We start from the raw sequence: 16,584 nt of genomic DNA on the forward strand, positions 1-16,584 counted from the left end.
AGAAGAAAAATGAGGCCGGAGACAATTTATTAATGGCTCTCAGGTATCGATGTGGCTGGCTTAAAAATCATGTTACTTCTACCAGGGCTATGCACTTCCTACATAACAAAATTACTTCTCTTTTTGGCAAAAGCTTTCAAATATGTGTCTTCCATGAAGAAACCATCATGTGCTACTATTACAACTCATATATCACACAGGCTGACAGTATATTCAGAGATAAGGCCCTTATTCAGCAAATTTTGCCCAGACCTCAGCACTGTATAAATTACCTGTGTATCTGAAAATTATTAGTATTGGGTCTATTTCTTGGGAGTGTGTCCTTTATATAGTTTTTGATAAAGTACTCAACTTGAGAATAGTCTTTTTTCCTCTAGTTTGAGGTTTAAGTTGCATATTTCAGTTACTAATATAATAAAGCAAGTAAGTAGATGACATTTTAGAAGATAAAATTTTTATATATAACGTAATCATACACAGAAACATTTTCTTTCTCTTTCTGAAACTTTATCAGACATAATGCAATAATTTAGGAAGACAAGAAATAGCAATGTAAGATGAAAAGAGAAACTTATAAAGCAGAATTTATAAAATATTGCATATTTTCAGTTGGTTCATGAGTACGACATACTTCCTGTTATTTGAATAATTTAAAAATTGAATCAGAAGAGACGTGATAAAAATACCCTGGTTGACTTATTCATTCAGCAATTTGCAGTTACCCAGCAGCATTTAGCAAGTGCTTCCTTTCATTCTGTGTTGTCTGAAACCGACTGGAAGAATAAAAGTGTTTGCAGGCTTAGTGTTTGACATAAGGAGCCAATCAAGATTATTTTTGACTGGGGCGCCTGGGTGGCTCAGTGGGTTGAGGCCTCTGCCTTCAGCTCAGGTCATGATCTCAGGGTCCTGGGATGGAGCCCCGCATCGGGCTCTCTGCTCAACAGGGAGCCTGCTTCCTCCCCTCTCTCTCTGCCTGCCTCTCTGCCTACTTGTGATCTCTGTCAAATAAATGAATAAAATCTTTAAAAAGATTGTTTTTGACCTATGACACATCCCAAATCTGGAGACTAGTCACATGGGACCCCAAGCAACCAGGGCTGTCTTCTCCTCTTCTCCGAGACATAGCCTGCTCTGTTCTCGGTCTTAAGCACTGACGTGAAGCCTAGGATCTCAAGAGTCCCCACAGTGGTTTCAAGACTCTGACCTTGGTTTCTACTGGTAGGGCACTGGCCCACACCTTTCCTGCCTGACCCAGTAAGCTTGTGGGAAGTGTTGTGCCCAATTGTTAGCAGCATGTTCTCCCCTAACTACCATGGGTACCTTCAGCCATGCAGCCCAGAAAATACAAATTAATTAAAACAAACAAAAATAAAACAAACAAGAATACACAAATTAACCACCCAGTCATCCTTGAAAGCAGGAAGCTATTAGTAGGGATGTGACAGGAGGTAGTGGCGCTAATTATCTATATCCTTCTAGGAACAAAGACCATGTTGGTCTTAGAGAGGCACTCACATTCTGGAGATCCTCAGGAGGGGGTTGGTGGCTGGCTGGAGTTGTGATGTGAGTGGCAGTTCTCGGTTCAAGCTCGGGCTTTTATTGGACTCCGTCTCTACAGCTCATTTCAAGAGGAAAGCAAGCTGAATGAGGTCTCACGACATCATTGGATAAGAAGAATGTAATTGTGGTCCCTGCTTTTCTGCCTAGACTGTCTATCCTTCTACCCTCAGAAATGGCTTTCTTTCAGATTATCACGGGCAGGAAAGGGAGGAAACACTGACTCACTCTTGACCGGTGTTTTTAGACATAAACATGACTCACTTTAAGCAAGGGACTATTTTGGATCACTATTGCTTTATATTACCTTACTAGTAACAAACCAAAGACTGAAAACCTATAGTGACCATTTTTAAAATCTGCTTTCTGAACTCAATAGGATATTCAAAACTAAAGATTTTTAAACTTTTCATGATTACACTCACCTGAAATGTGTATTGCTTTGGTGTTTTGAAGTATGTTTGGTCTCAATTCTAAATAATGATTCCAACAGATAAACTACATAATTTGGCATGTTTTCATCTGTAATTCTGAAGTAATTCCTTATATGGTTGCTGCATTAGGTGAGATAATGTATGTCAAATGTTTAGCACGGTGACTGATATAAATGCTCATTGCATGCTTGTTTTGATCCTAAATGATAACTAAAAGAGATCATTTAAGGAATCTCTCTGAACACACATTGATTTAAATTTTAATATATGTGCACATGAAAAGCCCACACACTTTAACTCTCTGAAAAACCTCAATTGCATATTAAGAAAGTAGCTCCCAGTTTTTGCTATAGAAAGTTGGCACTCCTGAGGCTGTATTTGGACCCATGTTAACGTGCTGCCTGAATGTCTATGCCCTCTGCAAGGGAAGGCAAGGTGAAGAGGCATTTTTCAGTGCTCCAAACCTCAGAAAGTCCCGACTGGACTGTCAGGCTTGTCTTTACTAAGAGGGAAAATGGCAAGATGGTGTACACGTCATCTAACAGAGCACTTTATCTTAGGACAGTCACAGTGTTCAACCGTAAATCCTTCCTCATCCGTTCAACAGCAAACATGCAGTTCCCTGTAGCTCAGCAGAGAAAAGAAAAATAACATTCATCATTTTCCCCAAGTGCAGGTTCTATCTGGTAGGAATTGCAACCTATAAGAAACTCATCTTTGATGAACCTGACCGGTCTTGCTTGGAATTATTTTTGGTCAGAGGGGGGCTTTCTTACACATTTATCTGAATAATTCCCCTCTTGTTTATGCCATTAACTTTAGGACAAAATCATTTTACATACCAAGAAAAAAAAAATTTTACTCTGCACCATATAAATGATTTGTATTTATTTTTTATATTTGTTGATTGCTCTCTAAAGTTTCATTTCTGGAGCTAAGATTTTGCAAAACTTCAGACTTGGTCAGAAGCAAAACTGTTTTTGAAGGCCTTGGGCATTATAGATATTTGGAGGACATTCATAGCAAACTTTGAATAAAAACAAACACATGAATTCTAAAAATGCAGAGCTAAGATTGAGAGAGAAAAAATATTTTCCTTCTGAAAAACAATAAAATCAGATGGGACTACTCTCCGAAGAAAAGTAAGGTTCATGTGTATCTCTTTGCCTGCTTGCTCGTTTTTTTTTTTTTTTTTTTTGGTCCACGTTTAGGAAAAAACCAGAAATAAAGAGGAGAGGAAAAAATAAAACAATATGAAGTCAGAGAAAGAGGCAAACCATAAGAGGCTCTTAAGCATAGGAAACAAAATGAGGGTTGCTGGAAGGGTAGGGGGATGGGGTAACTGAGGGACGGACATTAAGGTGGGCACATGATGTCACATTAGCACTGGGCATTATATGAGCTGATGAATCACTGACCTTTACCTCTGAAACTAATAATTCACTATCTGTTAATTAACTGAATTTGAATTTATTAAAAAAAAAAGATGAGTAAACTCACTTTTAGAACAACGTAGGGATTAGAATCAATGATGTTAAACTAGTATCTTCCCTTTAATTAAATACCTCATGTAAAGTAATATTTTCCAACTGAAAACTGAAGATCCTATGAGAAATTCCTATTTTTCAAGGATATCAGAGATACCTATCATAGTCAGACGCTGGTCACACAGCCAGCCAGCACTGAGTCGCTCAGCCCTTAGTGCTGGGGTTTCACTTCCTATTGTCACCATGACATGCTTCTGACACATGCCCTTACAGTCCTTCTCGGGCTGTACTTCACTTGTTTTCAAGCAATCTTTCTTTCTCAAGCTCTTCTAGTTATCTACGTTTTCTAATATTCTCAAATAATTACTGACACCAATTGTCATTATTTCATGGCTTCATGCTCATTATTTAATCCAATTCAATATTAAACAGCTTCAGTAATTAGCATCTAAGTACCAAATACACTGAAAGATTTTCAGGATTTTCATATTTAATATGGAACTACTCCATCCCTGAAAACGATTTTTGCCATGGTTCTCATTTTCTTATCCAGATGTCTGATTTCCTTGTTCCTTTATACTCTGTGCTTTACGCCTTAAATGTGCTCGAGTTCTACCCTCGTTTCGTTGTCTAAATACATGCATATACATATATACACATATACCTACAAACACACTCCTAGAGGCTAGAGCTCCAATACAGAGTGAAAAAAGTCCAAGGAGGCTCCGGTATAAATTTCAAAGGAGAAAAAATGGGATAGTCCCTTTAAACCTAAAGACCTGGAATTACCCTGAACGTGGTTTATTAGCTGGTGAAATCCAAGTTTGACAGTTAAATAGGCGCTGTGCTGGTTGGAGGTGGTCAGCTGTGCACATGTTGTGACTATTTTGAAATTATGGCACTCAGGTGCCTCTGCTGAGTAGGGGGTAGCTCTGGGAATTAGGCTGCTCAATCGTGAACACATTGTTGTCAGAGGACCGTAGGAGGGCCAGGCATCACATTAAAATCATTCTCTATAAACAGTATTATATTTTCCCTTGGGCTCAAATAACATACCATTTTGAACTCTACCAAATCTATATTCATACCCTAATCATTTCCTATGTGGTAGAGATCAGAAGTCCTAACTCTCTGCAGGACACATCTATCAGAAATTCATAGATGATAGTGTCCAGAATTGAGCTAAACTTTTACCTTTTTAACTCCATTGTTTTTAAAGCCGTGGTATCTTAAACCATTGTGCGATAAGGATGGAGGTCTCAGTGATTCGTCCTACGTAACTGACCATCCCTGACCTAAAGAATGTTGTGCCGTATGAGTGACCTCAGGAGCCTGCTTAGTCGACATTGGCTGGCCTCCAGGTCAGAACTGCCCTTCTATGCTAAGAGCTCTAAATTTTGCCTCACATCCCCTCTGGTTCGAGGCTGAGCCGGCCCCCCAGGGTGGAATCTGGGAGGGGAGACGAGCACACCTATCCCAGGCTCCTTGAAGATGTAAAGACAAGGTAACATAGGAACACAGCTCACATCCAGGCAAATCAATGTTTAATTTCAGACCCCATCATTTGCCCAATAAATATAGCCCTTCGTGGGGGGTGGGTGTTGACTAGGTGGCTCAGCCGTTTAGCGTTTACCTGTAGCTCAGGTCATGATCCCAGGGTTCTGGGATGGAGCCCAGCACTGGGCTTCCTGCTCTGTAAGAAGCTGCTTCTCCCTCCCCAACCCTTGTTTGTGTTCCTTCTCTAAGCTGTGTCTGTCAAATAAATAAATAAAACCTTAAAAAAAATATATGGCCCTTATGGGAAATGGTCAGCTGGAAGTCTCACCAGAGGAGAGGAGAGGGTGCTCTGCCCAGGCCCCTCAGTCAGGACCCCAGCCTGGCTCTGTCCACGGGGCTTTCCCGGCTAATGAGGCTGATGTTGAAAGTGCCCGATTTGACATAACTCTGTCTTTTTCTCCTTTTTAGTGCTTACCATTGCCCTCAGCTATGTGCAGATTTCCCTTCTATTCTTTCTGTTTCCACTAGGTTTTTACTTTATAATACCAATAAAGTGCTTTTCCCCCTTCAAAACCAAAAACATAGCAGTTGTGAGTCTTTTCTTTAGAACAACCATGTAATACAGTTTTGTTTTTTTTTTAACTTACCTTTATTGAGTCATAATTTTCATGGAATATGAAGACCAATTTTAAGAGTAGAGTTCTATGCGTTTTGACAAATATATATAAATGAGTGTGTGACCATCACCATACATAAGATTTAATGTATTTCTATCACACCAAAAGTCACGTATGCATATACTCCCAATCCTCTGACACCAGAAAAACACTGAAATCATTTGTTACTATATATTGGTTTCCTTATTTAAAATTTCATTTAAATGGACTCATATAATATGCACTGTTGGGTACCTTTGTGTTTTGTTCAGTGTTTTCGAAAGCCATATATGTAGATACGTGCATCGGCATCCTTTCCTTTCAACATGGAGAAGTACTCCGTTGTGTGCGTATACTCTAACGTGTTCATCCATTCATCTGTTAAATGACAAAATAGCCAACTAGAGTGAAGCGGTTATGATCTCTTTCCAAGTCTTAGTGTAGATATATATATATATATATATTTTTTTTTTTTTTCATTTGTTTTGGGTCGATAGCTAGGACTGGAACTGGTAGATCAATACCACTCAGAGATACGTTTAACATTATAAAAGCTGACACTGTTTTCCAAAGCGATTTTATCATTTAACCTGCTGACTAGAAATATGTGAGAATCCCAGTTGTTTCGCCTCTCACTCCATATTTGTGACCAGCAGTCTTTTTAATTTCGCCTTTTGAGTGAGTGGGTTGTGATATCCTACAGTGTCTTTAACCTGCAATCACTGATGACTAATAATGTCGAGCTTAATTGAATTGTTATAAGTTCATACATCATTTTTGTGAATTGTCTTTTAAATTATTTTGCCAACCTAATGTTGAGATATAAGATCTCTTTACATATTCTGCATATAATTGTCTATTTTTCAGAGATTTTAATTTTTAATTTAGTAAACTTGAATTTCTCTTTTTTAAGTTTATTTTAATGTTATAGATGTGCTTTTGGTGTCTAGTATAAGCACTCTGATGTTCCACATTTCCTTTTCTTGCTAAAACTTCCAGGACAATGATGAAGAGACATGAGGAAGAAAACATGCTTGCCTTCTCATAATCTTAGGAGAAACACATTCTGTCTTTCACCATATGACATATGTGGTAAGTGTTTTATAGATGTTCTTTACCAACTTGAGGAGTTTTCTGAGAGTTTTTAATCATGAATCAGCATTGGATTTGGTCAAATTGTTTTTCTGCATCAAGTGATGTGATCATATTAGTTTGGCTGGTTCAGATGTTGGATTACAGTGATTCATTTCTTAATGTTAATGTGAGTTTCAAATAAATCCTACTTGGTCTAATGTATAATTCTGTTTATATGTGCTTGTGCTCTATTTGCTAATATTGTGTTGAGGGTTTCCATCTGTGTTCATAAAGAATATTACTTTGTTGGTTTTCTTATAATACCTTAATCTGGTTTTATTATTTTTTTAAACTTTTAAAGATTTATTTATGCATTAGAAAGAGAGAAAGGCCGAGAGAGAACGAAGGGGAGAAACTCCCAAGCAGACTCCATGCTGAGGGCAGAGCCCTATGCAGAGCTTCATCTCAAAACCCTGAGATCATAACCTGAGCCGAAATCAAGTCAGTGCTAACCGACTAAGCCACCCAGATGCCACTGGTTTTAGTATTAGGGTAGTACTGTCATAAAATGAGTTAGGAAGTGTTTCTCTTTTGTGGAAAAGACTGTGCAAAATTTGTATTGTTCCTCCTTTAACAATACAATCTGGTAGATTTCACCAGGGAAAACATGTGGACCTGGTGTTTTCTTTTTCCGACATCATATCTTTGTCAAAACTGACAGAAATTACAACTAAGTTTGCAACTTAAAAAAAAAAAATTGGGGGCATCTGGGTGGCTCAGAGGGTTAAGCCTCTGCCTTCGTCTTAGGTCATGATCTCAGGGTCCTAGGATGGAGCCCCACATCGGGCTCTCTGCTCCATGGGGAGCCTGCTTCCCTCTCTCTCTCTGCCTGCCTCTCTGCCTACTTGTGATCTCTCTCTCTCTCTGTGTCAAATAAATAAATAAAATCATTAACAAAGAAGTCACTTCAGATCTCTGGTGTCCAGGAAAGAATGCAGAGTGTATCAAGACAATCTAACTGCATCAAAACTGTATGAAATAATCTCACTAAAAGGGGTGGAAGAATAATCTCACTCAAGGTGCTGGGAGAAAATGTACTGACCTAAATAACTTAGGAAATGAGTGGAGTCTGGAGTTTTAAAACTGAAGTTAAAAGGAACTCTGTATAAATAGTGTACAGGGTTTTGTGCCAGCCATTCTGATGCTGCTATACATGTATACTGGAATTGAATCATGGACCAAATGGAAAGTAGATCAGATTTTTTACTGTTTCTCAGTGTTGGAGTGGAAATTTACAGTTCAGCAAGGGGAGAAGTCTAGAACAATCCACGTGGTAACAGACCTGAACTGGAAACATTAGTAAGAACTCGTGTTTATCTTAACATCTTTATTGATGACTACATACACAAATAGTTATGTGTGTGTGTGTGTGTGTGTATAAAATACACCAAGATTAGTGTATTCACATGTATTTCTTTCCTCTAGAGGGTTAAAAAATGATACTCCATTACCAAAAAAGTACAACTGGTTCCCAGATCTTTGTTCCTAATTCCACTATCCACTAAAAGGAATTAGGGATCCTTGGAGAAATTGATGATTGTAGGTATGTGGCAAGAAATATATAGAGCATAGAGCATCTTTTACTGACAGAAAAAAAGGAAATACTAAAAATCAAACAAAGAAATATTGTTGGGTATGTGGTGGGACACTAGAGCCAACTAAAAGAGTTTCCAAGACCGAGAGGCAGAAAGATTAGAGCAAACAAAATAAACAGTATTAGATTATAACCCAAATTATAAAATAAATACTTGTGAATGATTATTTATATAATTAAATAATTGAATAAATTAATAAACGGGGTAAGAGACAAATTTTCCAAATAAAGAATTCCAAATCAATCATGCAGATACTCCATGCTGAAGAGTGAGAGTATAACTCCCTGTATTTCAAGTGTAGAAATGTAGTGACTTCCTTTTAAAGAGTACAGTATGAAAGGGGAACAAAGAAGAGTACCTTCAGGTAGAGAAATCTAACAAACACTCTTTCAGCCAATATTCAGAACCAAAATCAACAGTCAAAAGTCATCTTCATAATATGCACCCCTGGTACAATGTAAGGAAACAGAACTTTAAAATGTGTGATTTCCTCCTTAAAATCCATACCTGAGTCTATCTGTGAGAAAAACACCAGATAATTCCAATAAAAAGTAGTCCTACGATATACCAGACTACCACTCCTCCAAACTGTCAAAATCATCATAAATCAGAAAAGTCCGAGAAACTGTTGCAGCCATATGGAGCCTAAAAAAGACATGATAACTAAATATAACATGGCATCCTGAGTGAGATGCTGGAATAGAACAAAACTAAGGCAATATGAATAAACTATGGACTTTCTGTGATAATATATTAGTTGGCTTCATTAGCTGTAGTAAGTATACCACACTAAAATACATAATGTTAATAATAGGGCACAATGATTGCAGGCATATATGGGAATTACTGAACTATCTGCTCAGTTTTTCTAATAATAAAAACAGCATGGGATTAACTGGTTACTTTTAAGTAATATTGAATCAACATAATCAACATAAAAAATCTAGTGAATTTTAAAATGATACATGATACCTGAGACACTCCTCCAAAGAAGACATACAAATGGCTAATAGACACATGAAAAAATGTTCATCATCATTAGCCATCAGGGAGATTCAAATCAAAACCACATTGAGATATCACTTTACACCAGTTAGAATGGCCCAAATTCACAAGGCAGCAAATAACAAGTGTTGGAGAGAATGTGGAGAAAGGGGACCCCTCGTACACTGTCGGTGGGAGGGCAAGTTGGTGCAGCCACTTTGGAAAACAGTGTGGAGATTCCTTAAGAAATTAGAAATAGAGCTACTCTATGACCCTGAAACTGCACTCCTGGGTATTTACTCCAAAGGTACAGATATCGTGAAAAGAAGGGCCATCTGTTCCCCGATGTTTATAGCAGCAATGGCCACGGTCGCCAAACTGTGGAAAGAACCAAGATGCCCTTCAACGGACGAATGGAAAAGGAAGATGTGGTCCATATACACTATGGAGTATTATGCCTCCATCAGAAAGGATGAATACCCAACTTTTGTAGCAACATGGACGGGACTGGAAGAGATTATGCTGAGTGACATAAGTCAAGCAGAGAAAGTCAATTACCATATGGTTTCACTTATTTGTGGAGCATAACAAATAGCATGGAGGACAAGGGGAGATGGAGAAGAGAATTGAGTTGAGGGAAATTCGGAGGGGGAAACAAACCATGAGAGACTGTGGCCTCTGAGAAACAAACTGAGGGTTTTAAAGGGGAGGGAGCGGGGGGGGTTTAGGGGGTGGGTGAGCCTGGTGGTGGGTATTAAGGAGGGCACGTATTGCATGGAGCACTGGGTGTGGTGCATAAACAATAAATTTTGGAACACTGAAAAAACAATAAAATTAAATTAATTTTTTAAAAAATGATACATGTAGGGGCACCTGGGTGGCTTAGTCAGTTAAGCACCTGACTCTTGGTTTGGCTCAGCTCATGATCTCAGGGTCTTGAGATGAAGCCCCCTGTAGGAATCATGCTCAGTGGGGAGTCTGCTTGGAGATTCTCTTCCTCTGCTCCTTCCCCCACATGCTCACTCTCTCCTTCTCTCACTCTCTCTCTCATTTAAATAAATAAATCTTTTTAAAAATGATGCATGTATTAGATATTATAAAGCCTTTTTACTTAACAGACTGAAATATTTATCAAGGTTATTTTTTTTTCCATTGGTTGGTTACTACTAATATGGTTAATTCTTAAGGAATTGGTATGTATTTCACATTCTATATCTAATCACCTTTACCCCACAAGCCTGTATAATTATTAGACTAAAACATTAATCAGTGTTGCAGGCAAGCTTAGCATTCAGAGCTGTTACTGAAAGTTAATTAAAAAGAAATTAACAATAAAATTTTATTTAATACTATGTTAAAGTTACGGTCTGTAATTAAAATATGATTTGCAGAAAGAATAAAGAAGGAGGCTTTAAAAATAGCTAAAAATAATTTTCAGTCCTTCCACATATGATGTAAAGGTATAAACTGCTCTTATCCAAAGGTACAAATATAGTATGATTTTTTTGTTTGTTTCACTTGCATATAAAATCCATAGGGCATATCTTCTTTCTAAAACACACCATAATACATTTTATGAGCAATCAGGACACTTTCCAGATAGTTATTAGCATTCTGCAATTATTCAACTAGCTTCATGGAGGCTAACAGAAGCAACTTTTAGTTCTCAAGGCACAAATAACACATTTCAGTGTGCACATTTCATTTACAACAGAAGAGATCACAGAAAGCAGAACAAAATTTAATTAACAAAATTTATCACTATTGTATTAGTTTTCTAAAGCTGTCATAACAAAATATCACAAACTGGGTAGCTTACACAACAGAAATTTATTTTCTCACTATTCTAGATAAATCCGAAATGGAGGTATCAACAGGTCTGGTTTTTCCCAAGATCACTTACCTTGGCTTGCAGATAGCTGACCTCTAGATACTGTCACACTGGGATCAGGACATCAATATATGAACTATAGGGGGACACAATTAAATCCATAACATTTATCAAAAATGAAAATAAAAGTTTTGCCATTTTATGAATTAAACTAGATTAGATTGTAATATTAGTTTCATTGAGGAATTAAACAATGATTCCAATTTCATTTTGTTTTGTTAAGGTTTTACTTATCATCTAGGTTCAAATGTTCATCACCAAATAATTTTTCACATATCCACTCAAAGTAAAATGTTCTTTATTCATTAAACCTCTTTATTTCTCTACCATTGTTTTTTTTTTTTTAAGAGAGGGGCAGGAGGAGGGGCAAAGGGAGAGTGAGAGAGAGAATCTTGAGCAAGCTCCATATCCAGTGTGGAGCCAGACTCAGGGCTCCATCTCACAACCCTGAGATCATAACCTGAGCTGAGATCAAGAATTGGATGCTTATCTGACTAGGCCACCCAGGTGACCCACTTTTCTACCGATCTGTCTGACCTTTTCTATCACAGTGCTTTTTATTCTAACATGTTTGTGATTTAAGATAAAGAATATAGATATTTATCCAGGTGGACATATTTTCCTTCTTCTTCTTCTTCTTCTTTAGTTAGAGAATACTTCATTTCAGAATATTACTTGAGGGGCACCTGGGTAGCTCAGTTGGTTAAGTGTCTGCCTTCATCTCAGGTCATGATCCTGGAGTCCAGTGATCCAGCTCCACATCGTTCTCCCTGCTCAGAGGGGAGTCTGCTTCTCCCCCTGTCCCTCCCCTGATCGTGCTTTCTCTCTCACTTTGTTCCTCTCAAATAAATAAATAAAATCTTTAAAAAAAAAAGTACTTGAAAGTATTAAAAGGATTAAAAGAAGTATTATTGAAAGTATTAAAAGGATACACAGTTCTGAAATCAAAAATTGAAATAGATGAGTTAGTCAGCTTCAATTTTTTGGCCACAGAAAATGCAAGATAAATAACATCAACATCATTAGCATCATCAACCATAACAACCATGTTTTTATATTTCTTATTCCTATTAGTCATATTTATTTTTTTAAGTTTTTATTTAAATTCTAGATAGTTAGCATTAGTGTTATATTAGTTTCAGGGTACAATATACTGATTCCACAATTCCATACATCACCCAGTGCTCATCCCAGCAAGTGCAGTCCTTAATCCCCATCACCTATTTCACCCATCCCCCCATCCGTTCCCTGATGGTGACTAACAGTTTGTTCTCTGTAGTTAAGAGTCTGTATCTTGGTTTGCCTCTGCCTTTCTCTTTGTTTTCCCCTTTGTTCATTAGTTCTGTTTCTTGCATTCCACACATGACTGAAATCACATGGCATTTGTCTTTCTCGGACTTATTTTGCTTAGCATTATACTCTCCAGCTCCATTCATGTAATTGCAAATGACAGGATTTCATTTTTTTGATGGCTGATTATAATCCCATCATATGAAGTGATCTATTCATCAGTTGATGGACATCTGGGTTCTCTCCATAAATTGTCCATTGTTGATAATGCTATTATAAACATCAGGGTCAATGTGTCCCTTCAAATTAGTATCTTTGTATTCTTTGGGTAAATACCTAGTAGTGCGATTGCTGATCATAGCAGTGTTCTCTTTAACTTTTTTTCTTTTTTTTAGATGAGGGAGGGGCAAAGGGAGAGGGAGAGAGGGAATCCCACGCAGGCTCCATTCACAGTACAGAGCCCAGCGCGGGGGTCATAGATGTCATCAGGTCAGACCTGAGGTGGAATCAAGAGCCTGACATTTAACCAACTGAGCTAGCCAGGTACCTCTACTTTTAACTTTCTGAGGAACCTCCATATTGTTTTCTAGTGTCTGCACCAGTTCCAACCAACAGTGCAAGAGGGTTCCCCTTATTCAAAATTAAAACTTCTACACAGCAGAGGAAACAATTAATGAAACTAAAAGGGAACCTTTGGAATGGGAGAAGATACTTGCTAATGGACATATCTAATAAAGGTTTAGTATCCCAAATATATAAGGATAGAAGTTATAAAGCTCAACACCAAAAAAATGAATAATCCAATTTTAAAATGAGAAGACATGAATAGACATTTTTAAAAAGAAAACATGTAGATAGCAAAGAGACACATGAAAAGATGCTCAACATCACTGATCATCAGGGAAATACAAATCAAAACTAAAGTGAGATATCACCTTACACCTGTCAGAATGGTTAAAATCAACAACACAAGAAACAACAGGTGTTAGCAAAGATGTGGAGAGAGGCTTCATATATTCTTGGAATGTCTCTGTATATGCCAAAATTTTTCCAATATTATTTTCAAAATAGAGGGCACAAAATAATCAGCCTTTTCCTTGTATAACCAATTAAAAAGTATTATTATTAGTAGTAATAATAATAGCAGTAGTACTTATACTTTAGAAAAGTTTATTTCAATTTTAGAACTTATTATTGTAAATGTTAGGGTATGATTGTGGGAAAATTTTAGAATAGGTGCTATAATCTCAATATTTGTGTTTCTCAAAATTTCTATGTTAAAACTCTAAGGCCCCATGTAATGCATTAAGGGGCAGAGTCTTTGGGAGGTGCATAGGTCATGAGGGCAGAGGCCTCATGAATTAATTCCATGCCCTTATAAAAGCCTGAGAGATATCTATCTCTCTCACCCCTTCCACCATGTAAGGACACAGTGAAGCTGTGGCACTGCAAAAAAAGAGGGCTCTCAACAGAACCCAACCATGCTGGCACCTTGCTCTTGGATTTCTCAGTGCCCAGAACTGTGTGAAAAAAATTTGTGTTGTTCATAAGCCACATAGTCTGTGATATTTTGTTACAGCAGTCTGTAGGGATGATCTAGTTATTTTTCATAGATTAATTACACTCTTGTCTCAAAATTTTTGTGCCTAAAAACTTAAATCTTCTTGGAATTGACAATTCTCTTACACCAGTTTGTTTTTGATGATTCATTATAGAGTGGATTATTATGACTGTATATCATGTTCATTGATGTGTTTTGTGTCAAATCAGTAACAAATTTAAATATTTTCCTATTGTTTACATATGATCCAACATTCATTATTCAAATGTATCTCTTGTCTTCAATGAATTATTGAGTTTTTTTATAATATAAAAGTGGTTTGCTTCTCAACTTCAAAATAATTCCCATTTCTTTTATTGTTGATTTTATCACTTCTGCTTTATATTTTCCCATTATATTTTTATATGAAAATTTCTGTCAGTTTTATGACAAATAAATGAAACAATGAAACAAAACGCTACCATTTATGTATATATAAATTATAATTCTTCAATTTCTCATTTATTTTATCAAAATACCAAATTCTTGCCAAGTTGATCTTAAAAATATTTTAGCTTTATCCACAACTTGAATAAACATTTTGCATCTCATTTGAATATGTGTTTCTCTTCGAAATCTTTAAAAATATAACTTTAAGTCTCTAAAATGCTGCCTTATGCATATTGCAAGATTTGAAGAACTTTATAACATGCAAACTATATCATTACATTTACCCATTAAAAATTCAACTTCAAGTGTGTTTAAAATACTTTTTCTATCGCTGAACTGAAAATTATACATAATTATTTCAAAATACCAAAGTAGTCAACAACTTTAGGAGCTGTGCATTTTCTTCAACAAGATTTAAGCAATGAGCTGTGCACAACACATATTATGCATGATTATTAAAGTTTTGAAAAGTGCATCATCCCTTTCTAATCACCTTTCAAAACAGTTTTTTTGACACTTGATTGGCAGAGAATATTGTTCAAAAGCAGGTTACAGTCACCAGAACTTGGGTGAATCGGTCACAGATAGTTTTCTTTAATGAAATTTTAAAAACCACTCATAGAGTCTTCTGTTAGATAATAGGTCTCCAACTGGTCAGAATTTTGTGCACAAAGTCATTTTATTGCTGATTTTTTTTTTGCTATATAAATTAATTTTGTATTTTTACATATTTTTTTATTAATTCTTAGGGACAAATAAATCCCTTTTTCTAATTTAATAGTTTTCCAAATGTTCATGCAACAATTTATCAGATTCAGCATTTATTTAAATTTTTGTTATCTGAAAACTATCACTTTTGGAAAAATCACTTTTTTGGAAAAAAATAAATACTGTTATTTTGCTATCAAAATAACAGTAATTACAGCAGTAACTATTTTTTAGACTTTCAAAATAATATTGAATGCTTTCTTTTATTCATTCTTAAAGATTTTGGTCTAGTGAATTATGCTTGATTAATGTATAACCCAAATAAGCACAATCTTCCATACTCTAAGGAGTCTTCCTATCTTTTGACAGTTCTTTCTATACTCATTTGGTCCGAAAAATCACCTGAAATACTGCCTGTCTTGTTAAAATCAGTTTACAATTTCCAATGGTAAAAAGACAGCCTCTTCAATGGGAAGAGGCTTTGGGAAAACTGGACAGAACATGCAGAAGAATGAAAATGAACTACTCTCTTACACCATAGACAAAAAATAAATTCAAAATGGAGGAAAGTCCTAAATGTGTGACAGAAAACCATAAAAATCCTAGAGGGGAAAAGAGGCAGCAACCTCTTTAACCTTGGCTGTAGTAACATCTTACTAGACATGTTGCTAGAGGCAAGGGAAACAAAAGCAAAAATGAAATATCAGATTTCACCAAGATAAAAAGCTTCTACACAGTGAAGGGAACAAAACTAAAAGGCAAACTACCGAATGGGAGAAGATATTTGCAAATGACATATATAATAAAGGGTTAATATCTGAAATTTATAAAGACCATATCAAACTCAATACCCAAAAAACAAATAATCCAACTAAGAAATGGGCAGAAAACATGAATAGAAATTTTTCCAAAGAGATGTATGAAAAGATGGTTAACAAGACAAGATTCTCAACATCACTCATCTTCAGGGTCATACAAACCCAAACTACAGTGAGATATAATCTCACATTTGTCAGAATGGCTAAAATTAACAACAGAGAAGACAACAGATGTTGGCAAGGATGTGGAGAAAGGGGGAGCTTCGTATACTGTTGGTGGGAAAACAAAATATAGGGTAGCCACTCTAGAAAACAGTATGAAGATTCCTCAAAAAGTTAAAAATAGAACTACCCTATGATCCGGGAATTTCTCTATTAGATATTTACCCAAAGAATACAAAAATATGAATTTGAAGGGACACATGTACCTTGATGTTTATAGCAGCATTATCAACAATAGCCAAATTATGGAAAGAGCCCAAGTGTTCATCCACTGAGAAATGGATACAGATATAATTATATATAAATATACATATGTATATA

General features: G+C 36.3%; 1 long non-coding RNA gene across 5 annotated transcripts in view; it reads right to left on the reverse strand.

Moving 5' to 3' along the window:
• Window positions 1-1,731, reverse strand: part of LOC123391636 — a 129,492-nt gene extending 127,761 nt beyond the window's left edge. For all 5 annotated transcript variants that reach the window (XR_006606319.1, XR_006606321.1, XR_006606322.1 and 2 more), the window contains exon 1: window positions 1,516-1,731. This is a non-coding gene — a long non-coding RNA (uncharacterized LOC123391636). The remainder of the gene's footprint in view (window positions 1-1,515) is intronic.
• Window positions 1,732-16,584: the final 14,853 nt, after the last annotated feature.

This window comes from Mustela putorius, unplaced genomic scaffold, assembly GCF_011764305.1.
Source record: "Mustela putorius furo isolate JIRA1106 unplaced genomic scaffold, ASM1176430v1.1 tig00000275_pilon_pilon_pilon, whole genome shotgun sequence".
Classification (NCBI taxonomy): domain Eukaryota; kingdom Metazoa; phylum Chordata; class Mammalia; order Carnivora; family Mustelidae; genus Mustela; species Mustela putorius.